Source organism: Littorina saxatilis, linkage group LG14, assembly GCF_037325665.1.
Source record: "Littorina saxatilis isolate snail1 linkage group LG14, US_GU_Lsax_2.0, whole genome shotgun sequence".
Classification (NCBI taxonomy): Eukaryota; Metazoa; Mollusca; class Gastropoda; order Littorinimorpha; family Littorinidae; genus Littorina; species Littorina saxatilis.
Genome location: NC_090258.1, coordinates 18,633,549 through 18,646,399, shown reverse-complemented (window position 1 = coordinate 18,646,399; position 12,851 = coordinate 18,633,549). Strand labels below are relative to the sequence as shown.

The following is a 12,851-nucleotide window of genomic DNA, read 5'->3' as shown; positions in this document are numbered from 1 at the left end:
TTTGCTACACTTGAGTAATAAAGTTCGTTCGTTCGTTCTCTCTCTCTCTCTCTCTCTCTCTCTCTCTCTCTCTCTCTCTCTCTCTCTCTCTCTCTCTCTCTCTCTCTCTCTCCTCCCCCGAACCCCCTTCTTCTCTATGTATCCCACCTTGCCTATAACCTGCTTCGCCAGCCAGTTGGGTGCTAAAATTTCATTAGCTCTGCCATGTGTAGACCTGGAGCCTTGCACCGGCTTATTACCTGCTGACATGGCCATGTGCGGCCATCCTCGTTATATGTCAAAACTGATTTACCCCCTCCTCCTTCACTCACCCTCCCCCCCCCCCCCCCCCCCCCCCCCCCCCTGCCACAATTTATTGTCTATGAAATGTTTGTAGAATGGCTTTTTCACGGTGTCTGTACGCGTTGTAGATCTTGTATGTTGGTAAGTGTTTACCTTCGCTCAATCCCAAAAATACCCCCCCCCCCCCAACCCCCCCCCCAACCCCCCCCCCCCCCCCACCTATCCAAACGCGACTCTCTCTTGCCAGTCAGATGTGTCCTATGTGAGTAGGTATTGTGGGTGTTTTCTGTTGTGGGGGGGGGGGGGGGGAGTATTTCGTAATTAGCAACCACAACAACAACAACAACAATGACAACAATTTAAACGACGAGAACAACAACAACAACAACAACAACAACAACAATGACAACAATTTAAATGACGACAAAGACGACAACAACAACAACAGCGAAAACAACGACGACGGCAACAACAACGACAACAACGATGACAACAACAAGACACAACCACCACCCCCACAGCAATAACAACAAAGACAACAACAACAACAACAACAACAACAACAACAACAACAACAACGACGACGACGATAACGACGAAGACCTCAATACAGTCATAAGGGGCAACGGCCTCTATGGCTGAACGATCTAAATCAATCTCCCCACCCCCTTTCTCTACCCAACCAAAACACCGTCCAAAAATTCGAACAACCACCTTGCCCAGTAAACAAAGTTCTGGCAGCAAAACACATCTTCCCAATGTCAGAACGGATTCCGTCCTGCTACTGTCAGCAATGTAATACTCCTACGCGTTACATAGTTCAGAAAAGCAGTACGTGCAAAGCCAATCTAAAGGGCCAGCATCTTTGCCGCTGTTAGTGTGTACCTACTGTTTGATACCTTATGACGTGTAGTGATGTGTCGACTGTGCAAACAAACACCTTGCAAGTGGCTTGAAATCAGTCATACCTGCCTATGATGTTCTGACATATTGACTTGAACTACACACACACACACACACAAACAATATCAAGCACCCCTTTCGTATTATCTTTTGTTAAATTTTGAAAAATGTGTGTCTCATTTTTCCATGTGCCCAAAAATACAAAAATAATGATAATAAGAAAAATATGACTGTCAGGGCTTGTAAGAGTTGGTTTAAGCGTGTTTTATTCAATTTCTCATACACACGTTTCAAACAATAACAACATTTAGAACGTTAACAAGCAGATTGCTTATGGACACGTTCTTGAAATGATAATCAAACACGCTTGTATTCCATTTTCCATTACACTCCTAAAACAAACACTGATGTGGTTTTTTTTAATTCTGATGCTGCTGTTTAAGGTTTGGATGATATGAGTGGGAAATGACCCTGTAGTTGTAGGTTAATGACGAATTGAATGACGGTCCTGGTGTTTGTGAATCTTTTACATCTTAACGGCGTATTTCTGATATTGTAGTTTGTGATTTTTAAGCGGAATTGAATACCTTTACCAATTCAGTGCCTCATATGGCTTTTTGACCAATCAGGACGGATTCTAGGTGACCCTCTAAATGTTATAACGTTCAGGCAGGGACCCTTTATGTTTATCACGCTAAAAATTAACAAGACAAAGTAAAAATGTAATTCAACAATATCAGCGTGATTTATTCTAAAGAATGACACTTCAAATGCTGTCAGGTAATACTCTCTTTATCTAAAAAAAAAAATACCGAAAAGCGAGTTTTGTCGGTGGGTGCGTAACGGAACAGCAAGGCACCGCCCATCGTCTGAGTGTGCAATGCCGACCGCTCACTTGAAATCTAAATGATCAAAGTTCGGAAAAATCAAGTGAAATTGCGCCACTCGCTTTACATCAAATGTATCTTTACGTCATTTCCCATCCGTCTGGGGTCGGTTCTAAATCTGTCGCTCTCTGTTCAACGAGAAAAAGCGAAGCAACCGAAACGCATGTTCAACATGGTTTATCTTGTGAGATTGTTGTGTGTCAAAGGCATTTGACCTGTGAATATTCATCACGTCAGGTGTGTTACTCTGATTGGCTGACTCAGGTCACGAGAATTCTTTGACTGACAGGCATAATCAGGTAGAAGCGCTCAAGTTCCCATTGCGGCTGTTCTGTCTAGTTCGCGGGGTTGCTTCGAAATTTTTTTTGGTCGAATTAAACGGTAATAAAACCGTTATTTCTAATATGCTGACTGTTAGCAAATGATAACAGACATGTCTCACAAACGATATCAGCATTCGCCTAAAAGGCTCATGCTTGATATCTTTTTTTCTCGACATGTCTTGTTATCATTTGCTAACAGTCAGCATATTAGAAATAACTCATAATAACATGTAGCTATCAAATCGTGCAAACAACAATTTGTCAAGCCCACGCACTCGATAAAAAAAACACCTCGTAGCAACAACAGAAAGAGAGTGAGTAGGAAAGACATTCAGATGCACAATGATCTAAAAGGCTAACATTATTTTCTTCTTGTCAGTGTGTACCTTCCTCTGATATCGGCAGCCCGGCTGCAGTCACCAAATCAAACGTGCAGACGGCAACTTCATAATTGGCATGTGTTCAGTAATAATTACTATGAACTCGTTGCCAAAACATATCATAGTCAAATCAAATCAAATTTAGTTTACGAGGGTTGTGGAATAGCAATACAAACGAGCTTTTTTTCAACCAGCCCTCGCCCGGAGAGGGACTACTCAACATATGCTGGGATGAGACACTGAGGTATAGTACCCAATATTGACGGACTGTGTGATGATATCTTCTGCTATGGTCTGTTGAGACAGTGATATCAAAATCGAGACCGGAGGTCGAGATTTTGATATCACTGTCGAAACAGACCAATAGCAGAAGATATCATAACACAGTCAGTCAATGTTAGATATACTGCTAATTCTCTGGACATTTTGTATTTACTGTAAAGAAATTACAAAAGTATTTGTCCCAGTTTTGGCTGTTCCATATCCCTCCCTCTGATTATTATTTCTTTTTGTTCACGCTTTTCTTGTACTTTTCAGTGTTTCAAAATGTCTTTTCTTTCAAAAGGTCTTTAGTCACTTGCTCAACTAAATTCTGGGATCATTACATTTTCATATATATTTGTTTGTTTTTAAATGTAGGTGTTTTTGTTTTTGAAGTGGGGAAGCAATAAAGAGGTCGTCGATATCAAAACTGATATCGACGGAAATGTCGTCGATATCACTTTTGCACTGAGCTCAGTTTTGCCCAATTGACCAATGGAAATCCACGTAACATATGAAATAGCAATATACAGACATATCAATGTTCACAACCTCAAGGACCATTTTTGCCGCGGTCAGTGTGTATACTGACCTTCCGCTGATATTCCATGTTGTTATCAAATCGTGCTGACAAGAACTGAAATTACAAGTGGCATGGAATCGGAAATTCACTGGTAGCAAACACGGACAGATATTGTGATGAGACTGACACGGATAAGTAGAGAGATTGGGATGCGCTGTCTAAAAGGCAAACAGTGTCTGTGCTGGCCTGTTTCTACACTGGCCTCTTTTAGCGGATTGGGTGTGTATGTACTGCTGGTCTGGAATTCGTAATGCGTGGGTGTATACCTTGCTGAAAGTGTGTACCTTCTGTCTGCCTGGTACCTTCTGGCACGATGTCGGTGCTGATAGTAGCTTGTCCTTCTTCTTCTGCGATCATAGGCTAGAACTTCTGAATACAATCTAAATTAAAGTGTTCACCTTTTCTGTAACCACTGACTGAGTCAGTAAGTTAAACACAGTGTGACACCAGTACGTTAAACTGTGCACACACAAAAATAGTGCAGCAACTTTCGTACTAACGCAACTTAAGCATTCATTCTCGTGCCATTTCATTTAAACTTGATATGTCATCTACGGCACTCAATTGGCTATCTGGCACACCGTCAAGTTTGATTTATATTACATGGGTCACGCCTGACCGCCTCTCAAAAAAGGGTACCCCCAAAATCGACCTGACTAAACCGTAACGAACCGAATTTTTTTTTAAACGAACATTCACAATAGGCACAACTTGGTGACCTTTGAAATGTCAATAAAAAAATGTACGTTATCAGTTTTCCCGGCTGTGGCCGCCATGTTGGATTTTCACTAAAGGCCTCCCTACAAATGATGCTTTTTAGCGTGTCTGAATCAAACCAGGCCAAACTGGCCTTCCCAGGGGCAAGAACATAGTAGCTCAGTTATAGTCAGCATAATATACAGAGATTAGCACATACAGAAATTGTGACGAGGGGGAGGGGGGAAAAGTGTAACCTCAGTGGTAGGTCAGTGCAGGCATCAGACACACACACACTCACACACACACTCACACACACACACACACACACACTCACACACACACACACACACACACACACACACACACACACTCACACACACACACACACACACACACACACACACACACTCACACACACACACACACACACACACACACACACTCACACACACACACACTCACACACACACTCACACACACACACACACACACACACACACACACACACACTCACACACTCACACTCACACTCACACACACACTCACACACACACTCACACATACACACACCGACACACTCACACACACACACTGACACACACACACACACACTCACAAAACACACGCTCACACACTCACAAAACACACACACACACACACTCTCTCTCTCTCTCTCTCTCTCTCTCTCTCTCTCTCTCTCTCTCTCTCTCTCTCTCTCTCTCTCTCTCTCTCTCTCTCTCTCTCTCTCATCTCATTATCTACGTGTGACGGGCGCAGTGGCGTTGTGGTAAGACGTCGGCCTCCTAATCGGGAGGTCGTATTATTTATTTTACTTTTTGCGGACGACCTAGCTCTCCTCTCTGACACAGCACTGGGATTACAAAGGCAGATTAATGTCTTAAGCGATGCATGTAAAAGACTGTACCTAAACATTAACCTTGATAAAACTAAATGTATGGTATTTAGAAAAGGGGGGTTTTTGGGTAAGAATGAAAAATGGTATTTGAATGGAAAATTGCTTGAGGTTGTTAATGAATATAATTATTTAGGTTTTGTGTTTACTACAAAAATGAGTTTGAAAAGGGGAGTTGATGTTTTAGCGGTGAAAGGGAGGCGAGCATGCATTGACTGTATTAGACACGTTAGAAAACTGAATGATATCTCCAAAAGTTGTTTTTTCAAAATTTTCGATTCCCAGGTGCAATCCATATTAATGTACTCTTCCGAAATGTGGGATCTCCAAAGATTAGACAATATAGAAAAGGTTCACACACTTGCATGCAAAAGGTTCTTAAGTGTTCCTCTTAAAGTATCCAACAAGTTTGTGTATGGAGAACTGGGACGCTACCCTTTGTACATCAACAGTGCAGTAAGGTGCATAAAATATTGGTTGAAGCTGTTGACACTAGATATATCCAGAATTCCCAGACAGGCATACTTAATGTTAAAAAACTTGGACGAGCGAGGTAAAACATGCTGGGCAACACATGTAAAGAATACATTGTTTAGCACGGGGTTTGGATATGTTTGGTTGCAACAAGGGGTGGGGTGTGAAAAAAACATTTATTTCTTTGTTTAAACAGAGAATGGCTGATATGTATTTGCAGGAATGGAATGGTTCCATTATAAGTAATGACATTTATCAAAACTACCGATTATTCAAAACAGTTTTTGAAAGCGAGAAGTATTTTGATTTCATTGACAAACAAGAAGGGCAAAGCCCATACGACTCACATGCTTGACCTTGACATGACCTAAACCTAGCAATGACATCATACACTAAGAACTGCTTTACACATTTTTCCTACCAAAATAGGTCAAGGTCATCCAAGGTCATGCAACACAAAGCTGTTAATTCAAGACATAGGAAGTACAATGGTGCTTATTGGCTCTTTCTACCATGAGATATGGTCACTTTTAGTGGTTCACTACCTTATTTTGGTCACATTTCATAAGGGTCAAAGTGACCTTGACCTTGATCATATGTGACCAAATGTGTCTCATGATGAAAGCATAACATGTGCCCCACATAATTTTTAAGTTTGAAACAGTTATCTTCCATAGTTCAGGGTCAAGGTCACTTCAAAATATGTATACAATCCAACTTTGAAGAGCTCCTGTGACCTTGACCTTGAAGCAAGGTAAACCAAACTGGTATCAAAAGATGGGGCTTACTTTGCCCTATATATCATATATAGGTGAGGTATTCAATCTCAAAAACTTCAGAGAAAATGGGAAAAATGTGAAAAATAGCTGTTTTTTAGACAACATTTATGGCCCCTGCGACCTTGACCTTGAAGCAAGGTCAAGATGCTATGTATGTTTTTTGGGGGCCTTGTCATCATACACCATCTTGCCAAATTTGGTACTGATAGACTGAATAGTGTCCAAGAAATATCCAACGTTAAAGTTTTCCGGACGGACGGACGGACGTCCGGACGGACGGACGGACGGACGGACGGACGGACGGACGACTCGGGTGAGTACATAGACTCACTTTTGCTTCGCATGTGAGTCAAAAATGTTTCCGCGATTGTTTGATCAAATTGCGTCTGGGTGTGTTGCCTATTGGAGCTTCGTGTTTTAGAAGAACATTTGGAAGGGACAGGAATATTCTATGCAAGCTTTGCGATGTTGTGGAAGACGAAAAGCACTTTGTATTTGATTGTCCATTGTATGCAAACGCCAGGGCTAAGTTTCTAAATACAAGATATAACTCATTAAATTGTGTGAATATTCTCCGCAACGGCTCATCATCTGATATTCGTAGATTAAGCATTGGTCTAAAACGCTTCCCTTTGCTGCACAATATTTACATATGTTTTAGACCAATGAGCGGTGGTATGCATATTCGGTGCCGGATGCATGATTTGACGCAAGGTGGATATTAGCGGCTCGCAAACGAAGATTCGTCCAAATGATGGTTAAAAACAACCTGCAGCGAACGGAAGCTGAAAACTAAAGGTGCATATAGTTCAAACAATCATTCAACTGTATTTATTTGACCTTACACAGACTGTAGGAAGAGGCAAACCGTCTTGAACAATATTTTTCCCAAGGAAGCGACTCCAAGAACACAGAAGACTCGAAGGTGAGTGACGTACCTTGTAGTCTTTCTGTGATAGTAGTCGTCCAGTGGACGATACCTTCCACCTGTGGTCCGGTGTCAGAATAATGTGACTGGGTGAGACATGAAGCCTGTGCTGCGACTTCTGTCTTGTGTGTGGCGCACGTTATATGTCAAAGCAGCACCGCCCTGATATGGCCCTTCGTGGTCGGCTGGGCGTTAAGCAAACAAACAAACTATTGACATTTCGGACTGACCAACGCAGACAACAACATTACAAGGGGAACACACCCTCAAGCAACGTGACTGGAATGAAACAGATCATTAGAAACACTGCCACTGAGACTGCACAATCGCAAAGGCCGCTTCTGTGTATGAGTGTGTACTTTCTACTGACATCTGACATGTGGTCAAGCAGTATGTAAGAAATGTGAAGTCCTTTGTACTGGAAACTTGCATTCTCCCAGTAAGGTAATACATTGTACTACGTTGCAAGCCCCTGGAGAAATTTTTTGATTAGTGCTTTTGTGAACAAGAAACAATTGACAAGTGGCTCTATCCCATCTCCCCCCTTTCCCCTATCCCATTTTCCCCCTTTCCCCGTCGCGATATAACCTTGAATGGTTGAAAACGACGTTAAACACCAAATAAAGAAAGAAAGAAATCTGACATGTGGAGATATCATATGAGTCATGCAGAACTGACAACCTAGCAAGTGGCAACAGACAATCATGTTTTGCCTGTTGCCAGCGAGGTAAAAAAATAAAAAAAAATAAAAAAAAAACCCACGCCGTGAGTCACATGTTTGCCGTGTCCCTTTGACTGATACAGAACCACATACTCAGAAGCTTACAATCAAAACCGAGACTGGGATCAGACCGTCAGATGAGGGTCACCATGGGGGGGTCTGTGCACGCCGTGCACGTTGAGGCCAAAAGTGCCATGCACGGTGATCCACGGTGCACGTTACGAAAAAAGCTCCATGCACGGTGCACGCCGGACCTCTGTGCACGGTGCACGCTACGAGAATTTCCCGTTACAAAAAGCCCATTCCCGGTGCACGTGGTAAAGCATCGCCCTCCTCACAGATGTGCATTGAGACACTTGGAAGCACAATCTGAAGGGCTAACATCTTTTTTTGCCACAGTGTTCTCGAAACCTCCAGCTCTCCATGATTAGTCTGACGTGTCAGTCTGGTGCCAAATCAGACGACAACCTTGTAAAGGTGAAACAAGCTTAGTGGCTCGATATGAACACAGACAGACACATGAATGAACAAATTAAAGAACAAAGAAAAAAATAAACTGAGATACACAATCAGAAAGGCCTGAGAGGTGTTACCTCATAGGTCAACAGTTTTGCCGCTGCCACTGATCGTGTTCTTTCACCTGCAACCGTCTGACAGTTTATTCAGTCAGTTATGTATTTAGTTATTTAGGCATCATTTTAACAAAAGCCACACATTATGATATATAAATAAAAAGCTTATACGCATACAAAAGCGCTCCACTCCAAAACTTCATTTAAAACTAACCATATTCCTCGTAAACTAAGACAACAACTTCCAACAAAATCTTTACTTTAGTTCCTATTTTGAAAAACCGCAAAAACAGTTTTCCAGAACTATAACACGTTCGTATGTGTTGTTTGTTTGCATGTCTGTCCAGTGTTGTAGCATATTAACTCTGTCCACATAGCATATTAACTCTGTCCACATAGCATATTAACTCTGTCCACATAGCATATTAACTCTGTCCACATAGCATATTAACTCTGTCCACATAGCATATTAACTCTGTCCACATAGCATATTAACTCTGCCCACATGGCATATTAACTCTGCCCACATAGCATATTAACTCTGTCCACATAGCATATTAACTCTGTCCACATAGCATATTAACTCTGTCCACATAGCATATTAACTCTGTCCACATAGCATATTAACTCTGCCCACATAGCATATTACCTCTGCCCACATAGCATATTAACTCTGTCCACATAGCATATTAACTCTGTCCACATAGCATATTAACTCTGCACATATAGCATATTAACTCTGTCCACATAGCATATTAACTCTGTCCACATAGCATATTAACTCTGTCCACATAGCATATTAACTCTGTCGACATAGCATATTAACTCTGTCGACATAGCATATTAACTCTGTCCACATAGCATATTAACTCTGTCCACATAGCATATTAACTCTGCCCACATAGCATATTAACTCTGTCCACATAGCATATTAACTCTGTCCACATAGCATATTAACTCTGTCCACATAGCATATTAACTCTGTCCACATAGCATATTAACTCTGTCCACATAGCATATTAACTCTACCTGGCCCAATTGGTCCTAAGAAGACGTACAAACTAACTAGTCCGACCTCCTGACATGCAGCACCAAATCATGGAGACAGCTAGCGACTGTGACATACGACTGAGTGGCACGGATACACTAAGAAGTGCTGTATCAAAAATACTGAGGTCCAGAAACACTACGTGTATAGCCAAGACTGACGTGTACGTGTCCGTGTATGCGTATACATGTGTATGTGTACCAGCCAGAACGCGTCGAAGATCCTGGCAGACGTTTGTCGTAAAAGATAAATGTGATCATGACGGAACACGTACACGTTCTGAGAAGAAAAACAACTTTCTGGAAGTCACTAATGACTAGGACTGACTGTGAAGGGAACTTGATAAATATAGACACTGAGATGCACGGTTTGGAAGACCAACATTCACTGATAGCTTATGTCCGTGTGTACTCAGTCTACCTTCCACTGATAGCTTCTGATCTGACACGTCCGCACCTTACCGGACAACAACTTTAGACCTGTCACGTGGCATAGGCCCAGACACTGTACTGAAAAAGTTTGAGATGAGACACACACACAATGAAATAAGCCGGTTGGACATACAAGTGCACCACTGTCGCTTTTTTTTGTTGTTGTTGTTAAGAACACACATATAAGTTTAGCTTGTTTTGTCCCATTGCCGCTATTATTGCAAGTTTGCAGCATTATATTATGAAAAACAGATTTGACATTCTTTAAATCAAATGCACAATCTGACGCACCAGCATCCTACCAGACAACTGGCACTAAGACAGACAGACAAACAAACAAACAAAAAGAAAACAAAAAAGGGTAAAAGGTAAGATCAGACCTACACAATATACAGACATACAATTGACTGGCAGGCTGACAGGTTCCAGTAAAGACAAGACAATACAAGACAAGACTGACAAGACATCATAATTATTTATTCACGAGATCATTAATAAGCATCAGATTGTTTTTTACAACCCCTGAACGGGCCCCTACTCTAAAGAGGCTCATTTAAAACAGGGGAGCGGGGGGCGGGGGCGGGGGGGGGGGGCAGGGGGGGACAGTACAGTGTTATGAAAACAGAACTAATAATGGTAACTGTTTGTAAGTACAGAGAGACTAGAGAGACTAGATAGACAGAGAGGCATACATAGACTGATAGAGAGAGAGAGAAAGAGAGAGAAAGAGAGAGAGAGAGAGAGAGAGAGATGATGATGATGATGATGATGATGATGATGATGATGATGATGATGATGATGATGATGATGGAACTTTGATTTTCCAAGGAGAGAGAGACAGAAAGACAGACAGACAAACATACACACAAACAGAAACAACGGATTGACTTGACTTTATTACATATAAACTTCCCACGCACAAAGTAATCGGTTAACAACCCAGCATTTTGTCCTAGCATGTAAAGACACAACTTCTAACCAAAGCGGAAATGCAGATAAATGTCGTACTAAGCAACCTGAGAGAACCAAAGACAGACTGACTGAGAAGTCACGAAAAGAAACGGACACATACAGACATACATATATACACAGGCAGGTACAAACTCGAAAGAGAGACAGATAGCCAGATAGAGCCACACAGATAATTATGAGAGACAGAGAGTATGCGATGCTCGTTCCAGACTCAACCACCAAGCCGCGTTATTGCACAGATAAACAACAACAACAACAACAACAACAACACTTCTGAAATCATCACCATTCCGCGCAGAACAAAACACCCTCATACTTTTAACCGTCCAGCCTCAAAACAAAAAACCCAAACAAACAAAGGAGAAAAGAAAACAGTAGTTGAAAACTTACCGAAGCTTAGTTTCTTGGTTCGTTCAAGAATTTGGCCCCGATCTCTCCCTGCGTGCCGTCTCTCATGGCACAAGTGAATGATGCGTCATGGGGGCTCGCTACAGAGAGAGGGTGGCTGGGCCCAAGAAGAAGAAGAAGCAAGCGATGCCCCAGTAAAAATCAGTCCTATCTTTCTTCCTGCTGCCTCACCCCTCCCTCCGTCCGTCCGTCCGTCCGACTTCAGAGCTTTCAAACTACACACTCTCTCAAACTCACACTCACACACGGATGCGCACGCTCTCTCACACAGACGCAGGCAGGTGAAAAACTACTGCTGCTGCTGCTGCTGCTGCTGCTGCTGTACACACACGAGAGAACTTCAGCCAAGCTATAGGTATCGGAAAACACAGGTAAGGTATAAGCTAGGAGCGGACGAGAACACACTAGAAGGTCTAGCCGCTGAGCACAGAGGAGTGTAGTTCTAAGCAAAATGAATGAGTCAAAGAAGTCTGGAAACGACAGACTCGTCCAGAAAGAATGGAGGAGCGGAGAGAGAGAGAGGGGGGGGGAGGAGAGAGGGGGGAAAGAGAGGGACTGGAGAGAGACAGAGAGAGAGCGAGAGAGACTGAGAGAGAGAGAGAGAGAGAGAGAGAGAGAGAGAGAGAGAGAGAGAGAGAGAGAGACAATGACAATGACAATGACAATTCTTTATTTTACGAGGGTAACAGAATAAGCATAGGAATACTTTTTTGCATCTGGCCTAGTAAAATGTATAGGTTTATGTACATGAGCGCATTATATAGAAACAAAAGAGAGAAAAAGAGAGAGAGAGAGAGAGAGAGAGAGAGAGAGAGAGAGAGAGAGAGAGAGAGAGAGAGAGAGAGAGAGAGAGAGAGAGAGAGAGAGAGAGAGAGAGAGAGAGAAGAGGGACAGAGAAAGACTGACAATCTACAGAAGCCAGCAAAACATCCAACGAACAAGCACACCCGCACGGCTGAAAGTTTGGGAGGAAGATAGGAAGGCTAAAATTAAATCTTTCTCTTGGCACCGTTTCGGGGGGAAAGGCTGTGTGTTGGGAAGACTGGAGGACAAATGGGTTCAAAGTGGGAGAGGGGGAGGGGGATGTGGAGGGACTGAGAGCAAGGGAAGGTATGGCTGGGAGGAAGACAAGATGGACTCAAAGCCAGACAGACAGACAGACAGCCAGACAGACAAACAGACTGACAGACAGACAGACGGACAGACAGACAGTCAAACAGACTGACAGACAGACAGACGGACAGACTGACAGACAGACAGACGGACAGACAGACAGTCAAACAGACT

At 42.5% G+C, this 12,851-nt stretch overlaps 1 protein-coding gene across 3 annotated transcripts in view; it reads right to left on the bottom strand.

Moving 5' to 3' along the window:
* The window catches only part of LOC138947286 (platelet binding protein GspB-like), a 54,220-nt gene that overhangs the window by 28,132 nt on the left and 13,237 nt on the right, over positions 1–12,851 (bottom strand). The window contains exon 1 of one of the 3 annotated variants that reach the window (XM_070318730.1): positions 11,547–11,877. The exons of the other annotated variants lie outside the window; for them this stretch is intronic. The gene's annotated coding sequence lies outside the window, so the exon portion shown is untranslated. Of the gene's footprint in view, positions 1–11,546; positions 11,878–12,851 lie in introns of those variants that run through there. 3 annotated transcript variants of the gene reach the window in all.